Source organism: Aotus nancymaae, unplaced genomic scaffold (genome assembly GCF_030222135.1).
Source record: "Aotus nancymaae isolate 86718 unplaced genomic scaffold, 86718_ANA_hifiasm-v0.15.2.pri h1tg000001l, whole genome shotgun sequence".
NCBI classification, from domain to species: domain Eukaryota; kingdom Metazoa; phylum Chordata; class Mammalia; order Primates; family Aotidae; genus Aotus; species Aotus nancymaae.
In genome coordinates, this window is record NW_026988412.1 from 550,986 (window position 1) to 567,857 (window position 16,872).

Sequence of the window (16,872 nt, forward strand, 5' to 3'; positions counted from 1 at the left end):
ACTATTAGTGGAAGGGTTGTGCAATCTACCCATCACACACCTGTATTGAGTGTTCGAGTGTACTTACCTATCACCACACAAGGAAGTTAGAGTAAATTAACAAGTCACTCTGGACCAAGCCCCTCAAAACAGAGGCAAATCTGGTGAACCAAGGTCATTCACTGCCTGTGGTAATAACCTCAGTTCACCTAAGTCCCTTCCCGAAGAAACACATTAATCTCCTGATTCAAGAGGCACCTCTGAATCAGCACAGAGCACAGAAGAAAAACATAACTTCAGGGTAGGGAAACGCCAGATGGAATTGAGAAGTTGCAGTTTAATCTACAGCAAAAGATGGCATCATCACTAATATTTAGAGCTGGAAAGAGCGTTGGCTGGACCACACTCCTGGAGCATCTTTACTAATGCAGCTTAACAGCAGTTGCCCAGATGTCGTTGCTGGGGAGCGGGGGAAGGGCCCATCCTTGGGGAATGAAGTTGCCTTTGGGATGATCGGATGGCACCAGGTACTGATCCCAATCATGCCTGATCTGGATGAGCGCTGGCAGGGAGTGCTCAGCTTGGAGGTAATACTGTCGGAAAGGCTCCAAGAGATGAGCAAGTGGGAACTCGTCTGGATCCCCAAACAACTTGGACTCAATTTCACGTTTCTGAAGTAAAATTTTCTTTTTCTTTTCTTTCTTTTCTAATTCTCTTTTCCTCTCTTCCTCGGGTTCTCCTTCCAGCATAACACTGAGGGCTCTGTCTTCAGCATCACACAGTTCAGAGCGCTTTTTAATGAGTTTTCTCAGTCGCTGAAGATGATGCTCAAAAGTCTCATCTGCTGAGATGGAGGACAGACCCCTTTCCTTGCTGCAGCCTCTTTCCTCAGTTTCCTCAACTTCTCCAAAGCCCGAAGAATGTCCACCATTCTTTTAGTATCTGCTTGTTTTTTCCTCACTTCAGATAGTGCGCCATCAGCGGCTGCTTTGAGTTCCTGTTCCCGCTTCTTCTCCACCTCCTGCACACACTGGACCCTCCAGCGGTCAATCTCCTGCTCGCGTTCCACCGCTCGCGTGGCCTCTGCCTCCCGCTCGGCCTCGCGTTCCCGGGCCCTCTCGCGAAGCGGCAGCCGGCGGCGCCGGACCCTCTCCAGAGTCCTCCGCGCCTCGCCCACACAGGCAGCCTGGGTCAATGGCTGTAGCTGGTCGGCCAGTTCCGCGCGCAGTGGCGCGGCCTGGGCATGCAGCAGGGCCCAGGCGGCGCCGTTGGCTTCGGCCTCACGCAAGGCCTGGCTGAGGCCGCGCAGAAGCCGAACCAGGCGCAGAGCCCCGCGCAATCGCGCGCGCACTCCGCCAAGGCTGGGCCCGGCATGCGTGCGCTGGGGAACCGGACAGCCCGCCCGCCGCGGGGTCCCGCTCTTTCTGCCGTTTATGAGCCTATATGTAATTGCATCAGGTCCCACCTGGATAATCTTGGATAAACTCCTCCTCCCAAGTTCCTTAATCTACTTAACGTTTTTTGCTGTTAATATATAAAATAATATTCACAGGTTGCAGACATTAGGAAGTGAATATATCTTTGAGGAACTACCACAGATGTGTCTCCATTTATTTGGTTACTTTTAAACTTTTTTTTTTTTTGAGACATAGTCTTGTTCTGTTGCCCAGGGTCCAGGCTGGAGTGCAGTGGTGCAACCTTGGCTCACTGCAACCTCAACCTCTCAGGCTGAAGAGATCCTCCAAGTTCAACCTCCCAAGTAGCTGGGACTGCAGGTGCATGTTACCATGCCCAGCTGATTTTGTTCATTTTTTGTAAAGATGAGGTCTCACCATGTTGCCCAGGCTGGTCTCAGACCCCTAAGCTAAAGCAGTCTGCCTGCCTTGGCCTCCCAAAGTGCTAGGATTACAGATGTGAGCCACCACACCTGGTTTAAGTTTCTTTCAACTATGTTTGTTTCCAGAGAATAGGTTTTATGTTTTTAAATTAAATGTATACCTATTTTATTCTTTTTGATGCTCTAGTAGGATTGTTCATTGCATGTATATAGAAATATAATTTTTTTTTTTTTTTTTTGAGACATCTCTCTGTCACCCAGGCTGGAGTGCAGTGGCATGATCTTGGCTCGCTGCAACCTCTGCCTCCTGGGTTCAAGTGCTTCTCATGCCTCAGCCTCTGAGTAGCTGGGATTACAGGCATGCACCATCACACCTGACTAATTTTTTTGGATTAGTAGAGATGAGATTTCACCATGTTGGCCAGGCTGGTCTTGAACTCATGGCCTCAAGTGATCCACCCACCTCAGCCTCCCAGAGTGCTGTGATTATAGGCATGAACCACGCCTGTCTTACAGTTGATTTTTTTATATCAGCTTTTTTCTTTTTTTTTCAGACAGAGCTCAGTCACCCAGGCTGGACTGCATGGACAATCTTGATCACTACAGCCTCTGTCTTCTGGGTTCAAGTGATTCTTCTGTCTCACCCTCCCGAGTAGCTGAGATTACAGGTGCCCACCACCAAACCACGCCTGGCTAATTTTTGTTTTTTTTTTTTCAGTAGAGATGGGGTTTCATCATGTTGGCCAGGCTGGTTTCAAACTCCTGACCTCAAGTGATCCGCCCGCCTTGGCCTCCCAAAGTGCTGGGACCACAGGAGTGAGCTACCACACCCCTTTGCTCATTTTTGAACTGTGTTTTTGTTGTTGAGTTGTAGAGATTTTTATTCTGGATATTCTTTATCAGGTATTATCTATTGCATGGATTCTCTCTCTGTCTCTCTTCTTAAAAGACAAGGCCTTGCTATGTTGCTTGGGCTGGACTTGAAACACCTGGGCTCAAGCAGTCCTCCTGCCTCAGCCTCCCAAGTAGCTGGGACTACAGGCACGTACCACTGTGTCCACCTGTGTTTGTATCTCTTAATAGTGTCTTTAAAAAGTGTTTTTTTGGCCAGGCGCCGTGGCTCAGGCCTGTAATCCCAACACTTTGGGAGGCCAAGGCAGGTGGATCTCTTGAGGTCAGGAGTTAGAGACCAGCCTGACCAATATGGTGAAACCCTGTCTCTCCTAAAAAAATACAAAATTAGCCAGGTTTCATGGTGCATGCCTGTAGTCTCAGCGACTTGGGAAGCTGAGGCAGGAGAATCACTTGAACCTGGTAGGCGGAGGTTGCGGTGAGCTGAGATTGCACCATTGCACTCCAGCCTGGGCAACAAGAGTGAAACTGTCTCAAAAAAAAAAAAAAAACACACACAAAACTTTTTGTGGCTGGGCATGGTGGCTCATGCCTGTAATCCCAGCACTTTGAGAGGCCAAGGCAAGAGGATTGCTTGAGCCCAGGAGTTCAAGACCAACCTAGGCAATATAATGAGACGTCCATGTTTACAAAAAAAATAAAATAAAAAAGTAGCCAGAGAGGTGGTGTACACCTGTGGTCCCAGCTACTCAGAAACCTGAGGTGGAAGGATCGGTTGAGCCCTGGAGGGTGAAGATAGAGTGAAACATGATTGTGCCACTACACACCAGCCTGGGCCATAGAGCAAGATTCTGTCTCAAAAAACAAAAGTATTTTTAATTATTGCAGATATATAATAGTTGTACGTATTTATGAGGTACATGTGATGTTTTGATATAGGCATATGATGTATAATAATCAAATTAGGGTAATTGGGGTATCTATTCTCTTGATAGTGTCTTTTCATGCACAGAATTTTTAATTTTGATGAAGTCTAATTTATCTGATTTTATTTTTCCTGTTATTACTTGTGCTTTTGGTGCCATCCAGAAATCCTTGCCAAATCCAGTGTCCTGAATCTTTTCGCCTATGTTTTCTTTTAAGAGTTTTATAGTTTTAGTCTTTACCTTTTTGTCTAACCCATTTTGAGTTAGGTTTCATATATAATGTAAGGTAAGAGTCCAGCCTAATTCTTTCCATTACCGTACTGTTTTGATTACTCTGTGGCCTTGTAGTGAGTTTCAAAATGGTGAAGTTTGAGTGCTCCAACTTGGTTCTTCTTTTTCAAGATTGTTTGGCTGTTAGAGGTCACTCAAGATTTTATATGAATTCTAGGATGGGCTTTTTCATTTCTCCAAAATGTGACTTTGGGATTTTGATGGGAATTACGTTGAATTTGTACATTGCCTTGGATAGTTTTGTCATCGTAACAATATTGAGTCTTTCAGTCCTTGAATATGAGATGTCTTTTCATTCATTTATATCTTTTTTTCATTTCTATTTGCAGTGTTTTATAGTTTTCACTGTACAAATTTTTTGCATCCTTGTTTACATTTATTCTGAAGTATTTTATTTCTTTTGATGCTATTATAGATGGTATTGTTTTCCTAATTTCCTTTTCAGATTGTTCATTGCTGGTATATAGAATTGCAACTAAATTTTTTTTTTTTTTTTTTTTTTTTGAGACACGGTCTCACTCTGTTGCTCAGGCTGGAGTTCAGGGGGTCTTGACTGCAAGTTGTCTAGGTTCTTGGCATTTTGAACAAAGAATTGAACAAAACATGCAGCAAAGCAAAGCAAGAATGAAACAACAAAAGAACGAAAGCAAGGATTTATTGAAAACAAAAGTACACTCCACAGTGTGGTGGGAGCAGGCTGAGCAACGCCTCAAGGGCCTGCATACAGAATCTTCTCCTGTCCAGAAACCTCCAGCTAGAGGTTTCACATTGGCCACTTCATGCCCACCTCATGTAAATCAAGTGGTGGCCCCCAGTTCATTGCTTTTGGGAACCAATCAGAGGCTGAAGTGGAGTTACAAATGTACACTCTTGTGCAACATCTGATTGGTTGCTTTTTGTAGCCAATCAGAGGCTAAGGTAAAGTTACAAACATTGCAAAGGAGGATTCCACCTGCAATCAGTCTGATTGGTTGCAGACAGCCAATTTCCCATCTGCCACGCAGAAAAGGTGGGAGGTTTGCAAAGGGAGTAGCCTGAGTAGCCTCTGGTCGTTTTGTTATTTAGGCTTGGAAAGTTAGGGTTTTCCTTTCAATTTAGTTGAGCATGAAACAGCCATAGGATCCCTGCCTCCAGATCCTATTATCCTGCCTCACTCCTACCTCAGTCTTCTGAGTAGCTGGGACTGTAGGCACAGAGCACCACACTAAGTTTTCTATTTTTTGTAGAAACAGGGTTTCGCCATGTTGCACTGGCTAGTCTGGACCTCCAGAGCTCAGGCTGTCTCCCTGCCTTAGCCTCCCAAAGTGTTGGGATTATAGGCATGAGCCACCACACTGGCCACAACTGACTTTTAAGTGTTGAATTCACTTATTCCTAACAGATGGGTGGTGTTTGTGTGTGTGAGTGTGTGTATGTGTAATCTTTAGGATTTTCTACACAGATTATATATCATCTACAAACAGATCATTTTACTTTTTTTCTTTCCTATTAATAAGCCATATTTTTTTTTTCTTGAAGACAGAGTCTACCTCTGTCGCCCAGTCTGGAGTGCAGTGGCGCAGTCTTGGCTCACTGCAACCTTTGCCTCCTGGGTTCAAGCAATTTTCCTGCCTCAGCCTCCCAGGTAGCTGGGATTACAGGCGCCCGACACTACACCCGGCTAATTTTTGTATATTTAGTACAGAGAGGGTTTTACCATGTTGGCCAGGCTGGTCTCAAACTCCTGACCTCAAGTGATCTGCCTGCCTTGACCTCCTAAAATGCTGGGATTAAAGATGTGAGCCACCACACCCGGCCCCTTTTTTTTTTTTTTTTAAGTGAAAGTAAGTTTATTAGAGAAGTGAACAAATAAATAAATGGCTACTTCACAGAGCAGCTCCGAGGGCTGCTTTCACAATTCTCTATTTGCCTTTAGGATTTGACTATATGGCTATAATGAGTCTCAGTGTAGATCTCTTTAAGAATATTCTTTTTGGACTCATTACCTTTTGGATCTGAATATGCGTGTCTTTCATCGGATTTGAGAAGTTTTTGGCCATTTTTTCTGTGAATGTTTTCTCTGCCCCATTCTTCTTGGTCTCCTCTGATTGTACACTTGATCTTTAGACTCTGTTCACTTTTCTTCGTCTTTTTCTTCATTCTTCAAATTGTGTAATCTTTGTTGTGTGTAGTGACTGAAGTTTCTGTTCTTCACAGTCAGCCAGTGACCTGTCAAAACTCCCCCTTCCCGAAAGGTATTCTCATCCCTTTATATCTTCTGGTAGATACTTTTGAGGGAAGCTTCTGTAGCCCAGGAAAGCTGAAAGCAAGGCAAGGTCTGCTTTAGTCCCTAAAGGAACCACTAGACCAGCCAAAACCCTGAACCCCATGCTTTGGAGGACAGGGTTCCCACTGCCCACCATAGCACCAGCCAGATACCCCGGGAGTGCAGTCTTCTGTCCTCCAGCTCCAGGAAAGCAGGAGCAGTGTCTGAGAAACATGAATGGTAGGTAGCAGGCCTATAATGATCTGAAATGATTCCAGAGTTTTGAAATAGTTGATTGCAGTTGCTCAGTAGTTTCTGTGGGAGCATCTGACCCCTAGAGCTTCCTGCTCCACTGTTGTGCACGATGTCACCCCTCCCAGCGTTTTTGATCATACACAGATGATTCTTGTTTTATTACAGCTATTACCGTGGTGGGTGCAAATTTGCTTATCTAGTTCTTTCATTTCTTCTATTTCTGTTATTGGCTATTTCCAGCAAAAAAGAGGAACTATTGCTTTCTTGCAGATTTATGCTAGAAGTTGATATTGATGCTGAGAATAAAGTTTCCTATTTTTGTAATGATATATATAGAGAGAGCTCATTTTATATACATACAAGTGTATGTGGATAATCTCGTGTCTATAACTAATTGTACGGATATTTTGTAATTATGATTAGACACAAATTTTGCATCTATAGTCCCAGCATGAATATAAGTATGTATGGATAAAAAGTCTTTACATGTATTGACATACAGTAGGAACTTGCAAGATTATCTGTATATGATTATTTATCTTGGAAGCTATAAATGCCCACCTAGCGTGAAGATGGTTAGAGACATGTGTACAGTCCCAGACACATTTGCCTGTGTAATAGGAGGCATGCTAACATTTATTCAGTACTTGCCATCGACCAGGCACTGGTCTCAGTATCTAACATGCTTAGCATTAGCGCTTTTTTTATTCTTTTTGAGATGGCGTCTCACACTGTCACCCCGGCTAGAGCGCAGTGGCGCGATCTCAGTTCATTGCAACCTCTGCCTCCCGGGTTCAAGTAACTCTCCTGTCTCAGCCTCCCAAGTAGCTGGGATTACAGGCACCCACCACCATGCCAGGCTAATTTTTGTATTTTTAGCAGAGACGGGGTTTCACTGTGTTGGCCAGGCTGGTCTCAGACTCCTGACCTCATGATCTACCTGCCTTGGCCTCCCAAAGTGCTGGGATTACAGGCATGAGCCACTGCACCCGACCAGTAGTAGCTCTTTTAATGCTCATAATGTCCTAATCAGGTTGTTCAGATCAGGAAACTGAGGCTCAGGGAGGTGAAGTAACTGGTCCAAGGCCACAGAGCTAGAAAGTGGCAGAGCCCACGTTAAAACCGGAGACTTTGACAGCAGAGTCTGCCATTGATAGGTACCAACATGTCTTTTTAAGGAGACCACAGAAAAATAGGTGTTCTAGAACAGTTTTAACATTTGGTATCTTTGTAGCTTTTAGTCTAAAAATCTACTTTCTAGGGAAAATATGTATTGTACTAGTTAACACTTAAATGAGGTATAAGCTTATTTTTATATTTTTGGGACTGGAACAATAAAAAACTTCTTAAACCTTACTTGATAAAAAAGGGATAGCTTTTCAGACCTGATTGTTGAGATATTTGGGGCCTGCAAAATAAATAAATAGCAAAAATTGTGAAAAATAAGCAAAAGCCATGAAAACAGTTAAAACAGAAGTGATTCCTAATCTCTCAGAACTACTAGAGTGTGAAAGTTGATTCCTACTGGCAAGGTCATTTGAAGTAGTGCTGAGGTCTGCTCTGCTGGAAGCTAGACACTGGCTTCATTGTTTTATTGGGATTATAACATCTTTCCAGATAAAAAAAAGAGTGCCCTCCAACGGCTGCCTCAGCCCTGTTCTTTCTAGGTGAGTGGGATTTACAGAGAGCCTTATTGGGAATAGCTTCCTGTTACGGACACTCTGGTTCCCTAGGTGATCGGCACACCTAGGCTGCCTTCGAATGGTCATGAATCCCTTCTCTGCCTTCAATGCCCAGTGGATTCTGGGGTGGCATAGATTAAATTCCCTCGTCACTGTGCATAAATTAACGAAATTAAATGCAAACCACCACCTTGCTCCTCGAGCCTCCAGAGGGCTGCACTGTCCTGCAGAGCAATGACACCATCATCTATCTCTGGGGCAGTGTCCAGTTTGTTTGGGGACAGGCTTTTCCCCTCTGGATGAAAACAGAATTTTCTTTCATTTAGTGGCAAAGTTGATGTTTGTATTTTAAATTAAGCTTTATAGCATTAGGATTATTGAAAGCCTACTCATTCCAATTTCCAAAAATGAAACTAAGAGAAACTGTGTTTCTTTTGATCTGTAATATTGCCCCTAATTTTGTAGTCAACTGCTGAATGCCTGCCACGTTTTCTGGTGATATTGATGAGCAAACATTTTATGTACATGTGGAATACCGAGAAGTATTAAATAATTCAATTTGAATGAAGAAGAAACTGAAGAGGCCTCTGAACTGCCCAGGTAAAGAGTATGTATTATTTATAGTGAGCTGCTTGTTGTGAGTCTGCACTGAGGCACCTGTGCAGGCCTAGGAGCCCCTGAGAGCCCCAAGGAACCTGTGGGGGTGTGTAGCCGCAGTGCCGGACGAGTATCTTGGTCCTAAGAGTTCAGGGAAATCTCCCCATTTCTTTCCTCCTCCCCGTGGGTCTGTGGAAGGGTGATAGAGAAGGGGTGTCCTTGCCTCCACCCTCAGGTAGAGGCTTTGGGGAGTCTAAACAGAGGGCTGTGGGTGGGCAGTTCACGTGCCGTGGGCTCCCTGGGGAGAATTAAGGCAACTGTCTTTCTGCCCTCAGTGTTTTGTCATTTGCATTGGTTGCATTTCCAAGTAGGGAGAGAAAGGGAGGCCAATTTGCAGTGAGGAATCTCTGGAAATAGGGTTTGAGCAGCATGAGGCTCGGATTCTGGGTACCCGTACGTACATGGGATGGTAGTTCTGGTGTCCTTGGTGGCAGTGTTGCGGTGCATAATGAGTAAGCAGCAGTCTTTGTATGGAGCACGTGGTGTTTTCAGTTATCGCGCCCTCAGCAGCAGGTGTTTTAGTCCACTCTGTCAAACATGAGGCTGCGAATGGCAGGAGCTGGGACTTGTCCAGAGCTGAGCTGCCTGCCTTGGCCACACAGGGTCCCTGCAGCCTCACAGTGCTCCCCAGGTTGCTGGTTCTCTGTGGCTGTGGAGTCAGCATTGCCAGCCTCTATTTATCTCGGATTGCCTTTCCTTGGGTCAGGGAGATCCTGCTGCTGTGAACTCTGGCATCTGACCTTGGCCTCTCTCCATTGATCATGGCAGCAGGAGCATGGCTGTTCCCTGACTCCTTACCCCTGCCATCCTAGCTGATGCCCTGAGTGTGCACACAGCTATGCTGCAGGGAAGTCAGACACTGGATGCTGGGCCTCAGCACTCCTGCCAGTGAGGTGACCCCAGCTTTGCCCATGTTAGTGTACGTTTTGGTAACATTTATCAAGTGCCCGCCAGTCACTGAAGGGCAGCACTTGTGTAATTTGATCAAACACTGTAGGTCAGTTGGCAGGGTCCGTAGCAGCTGACAGCCCAGAAGCCCCGGCTAGCAAGCATCTTCTGCTGCCACCCTTGGTCAGAGCCTGAAGCCCAGCTCTGTGCTCCCCAGCTCTGTGCTGCTCAGCTCTGTGCTCTCCGGCCCTGTGCTCCCTGGCCCTGTGCTCCCCAGCCCTGTGCTCCCTGGTCCTGCGTTCCCCGTCTGTGCTCCCCAGCTCTGTGCTGCTCAGCTCTGTGCTCTCCGGCCCTGTGCTCCCTGGCCCTGTGCTCCCCGGCCCTGTGCTCCCTGGTCCTGTGTTCCCCGTCTGTGCTCCCCAGCCCTGTGCTCCCCGGCCCTGTGTTCCCTGCCTGTGCTCCCCAGTTATGTGCTCCCCAGCCTTGTGCTCCCCAGCCCTGTGCTCCCCAGGTCTATACTCCCCGGCCCTGTGCTCCCCAGTTCTGTGCTTCCTGGCCCTGTGCTCCCCAGTTCTGTGCTTCCTGGCCCTGTGCTCCCCAGTTCTGTGCTTCCCGGCCCTGTGCTCCCCAGCCCTGTGCTTCCCAGTTCTATCCTCCCCAGCCTTGTGCTCCCCAGTTCTATGCTCCCTGGCCTTGTGCTCCCCAGTTCTGTACTCCTCAGCCCTGTGCTCCCCAGTTCTGTGCTCCCCAGCCCTTCCCCGCACTGTGACCCTGGGCCAGGCCATGTCCATGCCTGGGAGCAGAATCCATGCCAATCCATGGTTGGCCAGCCACACATGGCATCCTGGGACCATGTCTGTCCTGGCTGTGCCCTTGAGGGCTGCCCACCATCTATACCATGTCCAGGTCGTCAAAGGATTTCTTACTCAGTGGAAGCTGGGGTGAGCTGAGAGAACTCTGGAAAGCAAATGTGGGTTTGATTAATGTTATGGGGGAAGAAATAAAATATGCCATGTAGTATTTTTACAGGCCTAGCAGACTCCACCCTTCTAGGGTGGTCCACTGTCTAGGAACAAGGCCTTTGCACTGGGCCATGGAGCCCACCCCTCTGAGACGTGGCAGAGCCCACCCCTCTCAGCCGCTGCTTTCAGGGGAAGAAGCTGGACGGAAATAGAACCCCCCACACCTGGTGACCACAGGAATCCCCTCTCAGGACGGTGCCCGAGGTACAGAGGCCATGGCCACCCTCCCTGCCCTTCACTTGGCGACACATGTTCATTTTCCAGTGGCACTGCAGGGTTGGGATGGGCTGGGGTGTCCTCCAGCATTTCACACCGGGGCATCTGTCACCCAGATAAGCCGACCTCTAACCCTAGGGGAGCCCCCAGCCCGGCCAGGGCAACATGTTTGTTTCTTAGACGCCACTGTGGTGAGTAGAGGCTGGATCCCTGAGAAAGGGGGAGAGAGACCAAGCAGCAAGAATGCGAGTGTAGATGTCCGTTTCAACTCCTGTCCGGAGCCCCATTAATAGTGGCCTGTGATGCCACTGTGGGTCTGAAGGAGACAGTGTTCTGAGGTAGCTGCGCCCCCTGCAGTGGGACGGCGAAGGTACGGAGCTCGTTTCCAGGTTCTGCCTCCCCGAAACCACCCTCCACCTGCAGCAGCCCAGGACTGTCCCTCCAGGGGGCCTCCCTGTAATGCATCCCCGTCACCCACAGAGGGTGGCACTGCTTGACGGCCACACCACTGTGCACGTGGGGTGCTGCATCTGTGAAGTTCAGTGTTTATTCCGGTATTCTGTACTGTGTTTTAATGTTGTGTATGGGAAGGACTGGCTCCATAATGAACCTCACACCTCCCTAGGAGCACTGCCGTGTTGCATATGTGGAGCCAGCAGGTGTACGGCTCATTGACCCATTGGTTTTACATCAGTTTTTGTTTTGTCAAATAACATACTCACATGGCTCAAAAATCAAAACATTTGGGCCAGATGTGGTGGCTCACACCTGTAATCCCAGCCCTTTGGGAGGCCAAGGTGAGGATCACTTGAGCCCAGGAATTTGAGACCAGCCTGGGCAATATAGGGAGACCTCATCGCTACAAAAAAGTTTAAAAGTAGCTGGGTGGGGTGCTGCACACCTGTAGTCCCAGCTACTTGGGGGCTGAGGTGGGAGGATTGCTTGAGCCCAGGAGCTTGAACGCCACTGCACCCCAGCCAACAAGACGGAAACCCTGTTTCAAAAAAAAAAAAGTTTACAAAAGTGTGTGTTGACATCAGCAGTCACCTCTGTTGCCTTCACCTTCCCGTCTCGTTCCTTAGAGGGAGCCACGTTTCAGTCTTAGATATTTCTCCTAATGTTTGTGTCCGTACCCTAATTGTACTATTTTATAGCATACAGAGTATGAGCAAGGTCATTAAACCTCATTCTGCTGTTATTTCTTATATTCTCCAGGCTCCTCAGTGGCCACTGTGTGTTTTCACTATTGTCACTGTGTAACATTGTCCACTGCAGAACCCACAGGTTGGCCACAATTACACTTCTACTCTTTTGCCAGGTGTGGCTTTATAGAGGCTGATGTTGTCTGGGCTTTTACTGGCTCACCTTTTTTTTTTTTTTTGAGACAGTCTCACTCTATCACCCAGGCTAGAGTGCAGTGGCGCGATCTTAGCTCACTGCAACATCCGCACCCCCAGGCTCAAATGATTCTCTCACCACAGCCCCCTGAGTAGCCGGGATTACAGGCATCTGTCACCATGCCCAGCTAATTTTTGTATTTTTAGTAGATACAGGGTTTCACCATGTTGGCCAGGATGGTCTTGAACTCCTGACCTCAAGTGATCAGTGAGGCTGGACCTCCCAGAGTGCTGGGATTACAGGCATGAGCCACTGCCCTGGCTTACATTTAACTCACTCTTATTTTTCCCAAATGCTCCATCAGCCCTGTCAAAAGCCTACCCTATTTTTCCCAAATGCTCAGCAGGCAGTACATAGCAGTCTGTTTAGGGTGGGTCACCCCATATCCCTGGCCCGGCTGAGCTTCTACACCAAAGCCTCCCTGCTTGGATGGAGCCCAGATCCTGAGACTGTGTCTTCATCTTTCTTGGTTCACCCCTCATTATGCTGAGCTGTGTGTTCAGCATGGGTTATATAGCTTCCTGGGCAGGCAGAAAGTCCTCTATCCTGAACACATGGAAGGCCCTGGGTTGGCTGTGAACTTTCAGCCTTGCTGCTGTGGGCACAGTGCTGTTCTGACCCCTGCTGCTGTGATGTGGGGCTGCTGTTTCTCTCTGGACATGTGTAGTTGGGGCTCAGTCATTAGTTTGCTCTGAAGTTTGCGAGGATGTTCTTGGTGCAGGTGCTTTTCATTTGTTGCCCCAAGTGGGAGGACTTTTCCATTTCTGCTTGGAAAAGTCTTGTATTTTTCCAGTCATTTCCCCTTTCCCTTCCCTTGGCTCCCTTTTCTGGGCTTTTCGAGGATGTGTAGAGCTTTGGGATTGATTATTTTGCAGGAGAGGGAGGCAAGGAGAAAATCCAAATAAAAGTGCTATAGGAGAACAGAATCAGACAGTTTCAGAAAGCAGCCCACCATATTTTGAACATTTTTCTTTCTTTCTTTTTTAAAAAAATATATTTTACTTAAAAAAATTTAGTGGTGGTAAAAAACACATAACATGAAATTTACCCTCTTAACCATTGTTAAGTGTACAGTTCTGTAATGTTAACTATATTCACTTAGTTGTGTAATAGATCTCTAGAACTTCTCCCCCACCCGTCTATGAAGGTATAATTGACAAATAAAAATGGCATATATTTATGGTATAAGAAGTGATGTTTTTAATATGTATGCATTATAAAATTGTTAAATTTAGCTAATTAACGTATCTGTCCCATCACATACTTAATACTTTTTGTGGTGACATTTAAGATCTCTCGTAGCAATTTTCTCATATACAATACGTTATTAGTAACTATAGTCACCATGTTGTACAGTAGATTGCCAGAACTTATTCACATCTTACCCAAACCTTTGCACCCTTAACCAGCATCTCCACATCCCCCAACACCACCCCCTGGTCACTCCCGCTCCACTCTCAGATTCTCTGCGTCAGCTGCTCTGGTGTCCACATCTCAGTGAGGTCTGCAGCGTTTGTCTCTCTGTGCCAGCCTTATTTCACTTAGCATTAATGTCCTCCAGGCGCATCCATGTTGCTGCAAATTACAAGATTTTCCTCCTTTTTGAGGTGTGATAATATTCCATTGTACACAGGAGTACAGTGAGCCTTTTGTATCTGTGAGTTCCACATCTGTGGATTTAACTAACCATGGATCAGAAATGTAGTTAGGCCTGTGATGGTTGTCTCTGTACTGAACATGTAGAGGCTTTTTGTTTTCTTGTCATTATTCCCTAAACAATATGGTATAACAACTACTTACACAGCATTTACCTTGTGTTAGGTATTATCCGTAATCTAGAGGTGATTTAAAGTATACAGGAGGCTATGCATAGGTTATAGGCTAATACTACACCATTTTATAGAGGGAGCTGAGCATCTGTGATTTTGGTGTCCATAAGGGGTCCTGGAACCACTCGTATGGATAGAAGGATGACTATATATAATCATGCATGACATAACAATGTTTCAGTCAGTGATGGACTGCATATACCATGATGGTGCCGTAAGATTATAATGCTGTAGTTCTGTACCTTTTCTATGTTTGGATACGTTTGGATTACCATTGTGTTGCAACTGCCACCAGTATTCAGTACATGAACCTGCTTGTAGCTTAGGAGCAATAGGCTAGACCATGTAGCCTAGGTTTGTAGTAGGCTGTGCCATCTTGGTTTGTGCAAGCACACTCTGTGATGTTTGCACAACAATGAAATCACCTAACACGTTCTCAGAACTTATCACCATGGTTAAGTGATACATGACTGTGTCTTTGAGATGCTGTTTTGAATTCTTATCGTCACAGGTGAGCGGTGACTGTCTGAGGCTGTTGGCGCAGGGGTAAGAAGAATTTACCAAGCAAAGCAGAGAAAAAGTAGAAAATTACATTGTAGGTAGGTAAGGAAAGGCAGAGAGAAAGTAGAAAAATGTGTTGCAAGGGTGCAACAGACAGAGCAGGAAGAGAGAAGCTGACTGCAAACAGACAGAGCTTTGCTGGGGATTTTATAGAATCGTGTTTATGCTGCATGCTGAAGAAGGCTTTGTGCAGTACTGATAAGGCCAAGGCTGCAGTGAGCTAATGTGCAGGTGTCTGGTGAGAAGCTGGGCACAGGCGGACTGTGTGTCCTGGAGCTTGCCTGCTTCTCTTTTGGCTTTCCCTTCTCCTGCCAGCCTGGCTCCTTTTCCCTCATTAGGGCCCCACAGTGCCTTCCTGTACAGAAGTTTTCAAGTTTGATGAAGTTCCCTTTGTGTATCTTTGCTTTTGTTGCCTGTGCTCTTAGTGACATATCTAAAAAATCACTGCCAAATCCAGCATCAAGAAGCTTTTTCTCTGTGTATAAAACTATAAAAAAAAAACTAGTTAAAACTGTAAAATGTTTTATAGTTTCAGGTCTTACATTTAGGTCTTTGATCCATTTTTGGTAAATTACACAAAATTTAATTTTTTTTTAATTTAAAAAATTTTATTAACTTCTTTAAATTTTAAATTTAATTTTATAAAATTTTTTTAAAAAGACTGGGTTTCACCATGTTGGTCAGGCTGGTCTTGAACTCCTGACTTCAGGTGACCCGCCCGCCTTGGCCTCCAAAGTGCTTGGATTACAGGCATGAGCCACTATGCCCAGCAATATTTAATTTTTATATCTGAAAGAAGGGAAGGGTTAAACTGAATTATTTTGCTTGTGGATATCTATAGCGTTCCCTGCAGCATTTATTGCAGAGACTGTCTTTTTCCTGTTTGTGCTCATAACACCCCCATTTGAAGATCGTTTGACCATATACATGGGGGTTGATTTCTGGTGTCTGTATTCTGTCCCATGGGCCCATGTCTGTCTGTGCTGGGACCACACTGATTTGACTACTGTATGGGATTGATTTTTAATTTCCCTTTTTTTCTCTCTCGTTTTTTATCTTTATTGTTTAGATATCCTTTATAGGAGTTTTCCTTGTCTTCTGATCCTGCCGTTGACGTTTGTTTTGCCACCGTAACGTGTCAGTGTCCAGGAAACCTCCCTTGGCCTCGGATCGTTCTTTTTGCCCAGCAGTCTGTTTCGTTTCCTGGCTGAAATGGCTTTCCTCTCACCCTCTATGGGTAGTGCAGTTTTTCTGTGTGCGTGTATGTGTCTTGGGCTCAGCCCCATCATTACTCTCCTCTCCTACATCTGTCTGGCATCACCCGCTCCAGACTCCAGGGAGTGGAGTGTGTGTGAACATCAGAATTCTGAGCCCCACCTTCAGGCTGCTCCGCTGCTTCTGAGACCCTCCACAGTTCCTCGAGGTTCATGGTTTGTCTGCTGTCTTGTTGCCTGGGCTGTGTTCTGGGGCTCTTGGATCCCTGGGCAGCCACTTGAAGCAGCCAGCCTGTCTGCAGCAGGGTTCCTGTGTGGCTGAGTCAGGCCGCTTTCCAGGTGAATGCAGTCTTCTGTGAAGCCTTGGGGTTTTTCTAAGCCTTCCTGGCCAGGGTTTCCAGCTCCCTCATTTGCTAAGGTTGGTCATGGGGTATTTGAGAGGCTACACAAAGACACTTTGTCCCCCTTCCTGGGATGAGGGGAGGACAGGTTCTATTGGGTGTACGTAAATAGAGACAGTAGTTCCTTGTTTCCATTATTTTGAAAATGTGGCTGGATATTGTCTTGGATGGGGAATTGTCACAGAAAAGTCTTTGACTGACTTGTAGACCTGCTGTGTCTGACTCACCTCTTGCCTGCACCTGACTCAGCAGTAGGGGTGAAGCACCTGCTCTCTCTCTGGGCAGAGTCCGAGATGCAGGAGCGAAGGAGAGGAGAGCAGCAGCTCTGAACGCCCAGTAATTCAGCCATGGGCTTGAGAAGGCTCGGTGCAGCCTTGAGAAGTGTCAGGGGCTGCCTGTGCTGCCCTGCTCACATGGGGACAGTGGGGCAGAGCTGCAGGTCTCCTTAGGGACTGGCTGGTCAGATGGGTGGGCTCGCCCTACTGCCTGTGCCATGAGCCCTCGAAGGCAGGGCCAGAGGGGGCCGCTCTTTACCAAACTCCAGCCCTGCTGGCCAGCTTTCCTGTGAATGGGAACTGTCTTATGGGAACTGAAGCTCCTTCCCTCTTCTTGAAATCCC

At 46.5% G+C, this 16,872-nt stretch overlaps 1 protein-coding gene and 1 pseudogene across 4 annotated transcripts in view; one reads left to right on the plus strand and one right to left on the minus strand.

Moving 5' to 3' along the window:
* The window catches only part of NINL (ninein like), a 179,211-nt gene that overhangs the window by 80,991 nt on the left and 81,348 nt on the right, over nucleotides 1-16,872 (plus strand). The window contains exon 1 of one of the 4 annotated variants that reach the window (XM_064373615.1): nucleotides 14,610-14,623. The exons of 2 other annotated variants lie outside the window; for them this stretch is intronic. The gene's annotated coding sequence lies outside the window, so the exon portion shown is untranslated. Of the gene's footprint in view, nucleotides 1-14,609; nucleotides 14,624-14,656; nucleotides 14,677-16,872 lie in introns of those variants that run through there. One more of the 4 variants, XM_064373583.1, reaches the window with a different exon arrangement.
* Nucleotides 317-9,487, minus strand: LOC105728315 (programmed cell death protein 7-like; annotated as a pseudogene).